The 1,361-nt window shown below is 57.5% G+C and overlaps 1 non-coding gene across 1 annotated transcript; it reads left to right on the top strand.

The window, feature by feature from the left end:
• Positions 1–1,057: 1,057 nt before the first annotated feature.
• Positions 1,058–1,130, top strand: TRNAM-CAU (transfer RNA methionine (anticodon CAU)). The gene has a single exon. It is a non-coding gene; the product is annotated as a tRNA-Met (tRNA).
• Positions 1,131–1,361: the final 231 nt, after the last annotated feature.

Raw genomic sequence — 1,361 nt, 5'->3', positions numbered from 1 at the left:
TTCAGATGCCTTATGGAAAAAAAAAAAAAAAGAAAATAATTATATGCCAGCACGACACAAACATCCATATAAAAACAGAGAGGGGCGTGAAGTGGTTCCGATTTCACACGTAGGTCTCTGGGGGAGGGAACACCCACCTCGGGTCGGAGAGGTGGTGTCCGGGCAGCGCAGCTTGCGATGTGACTTTAGGAACTGTCCCCTGCCCTCCCCCCACCCCGACATCCGCCCACAGCTGTCAGACGCAGCAAAAAGTCATTAATTATCTAGTGACCTGCTCTGCGCAATTATGTTGAAAAGGATGCCGCCTAATTAATGTGACGTGAGAGATCGCGCCCTGTCAACACCAATCAGGTCCTCCCCGGGCCCTGCAGGGACATCACTGGCCCTGCCTGCCGTCCAGCCCCGCCTGTGCCAGCACTGCCACCTCATATTGCCACAACCAATATGGGGTCCAATATGGTCACCAAAGGGTCCCTCATGGCCATCCAGATGTCCTGAGGTCCTTGCATGGCCACCTCAAGGCCCACACCGTCACCACATGGGGTCCTTCCTGGTCACTTTGGAGACCACACAGCCAACCCACAGTTGTCCACAGTGTCCCCACAGTTCCCTGGGGAAGACCCCAGTGTCAGGCTGGGGCCCCGTAAGGTCACCTCACAGCCACCTTGAGTCACACTAAGGTCACACTGACGATATGCACGGCCACCACAGGCTCCCACGCTGTCACCTCGGTGCCCCACAGGGTCACCACGAAGCACCATCCTGTCTCCACAGCCCCACACAGTCACGGTGGGGCCCTGTATGGTCACCACGGGGTCCCACACAGCCACTGTGAGGCCCCACACAGTCGCCATACGGCACTGCGGCACAGAGCCCGTCCCAGCAGCCGCGGGGAGGGCCGAGCTGTTTCTCCCGCCCTCTTTTTCCCGTATTGCGGGCAGAAGTGGCCATCGTGCCCTTGGCGACCTGGGAAAGGATGCAACAACACTGAGATTCTCTGCAGCACCGCAGGGCCAGGTCAGGTTCGAGAGTCAGCAGGGGAGGAAAGCTCTCAGCCGCCTCGTTAGCGCAGTAGGTAGCGCGTCAGTCTCATAATCTGAAGGTCGTGAGTTCGATCCTCACACGGGGCAAAGGCGGGAAATGTTTTTCTTCGTTTTTGGTCGCTGTCCCTGTTCTGACCGCGCAGTTGCCCGCGGCCAGGCGTGCCAGGGTCGCGTCATGGCTTATAAGCGTACTTTGGCTGGTGTTATTTTTTCAGAATCTACGCTTATCTCAGCATTTGGGAGCAGAGAAAGTAGAGGTCGGCACTGGGAACTCAGAGGAATTTCCTGCAGCAGCCGCTCTGTGCGGTCTGACCAGAG

Source organism: Phasianus colchicus, chromosome 3 (assembly GCF_987193195.1).
Source record: "Phasianus colchicus chromosome 3, bPhaCol1.hap1.1, whole genome shotgun sequence".
Taxonomy (NCBI): Eukaryota; Metazoa; Chordata; class Aves; order Galliformes; family Phasianidae; genus Phasianus; species Phasianus colchicus.
This window is presented reverse-complemented; position numbering and strand designations above follow the sequence as displayed.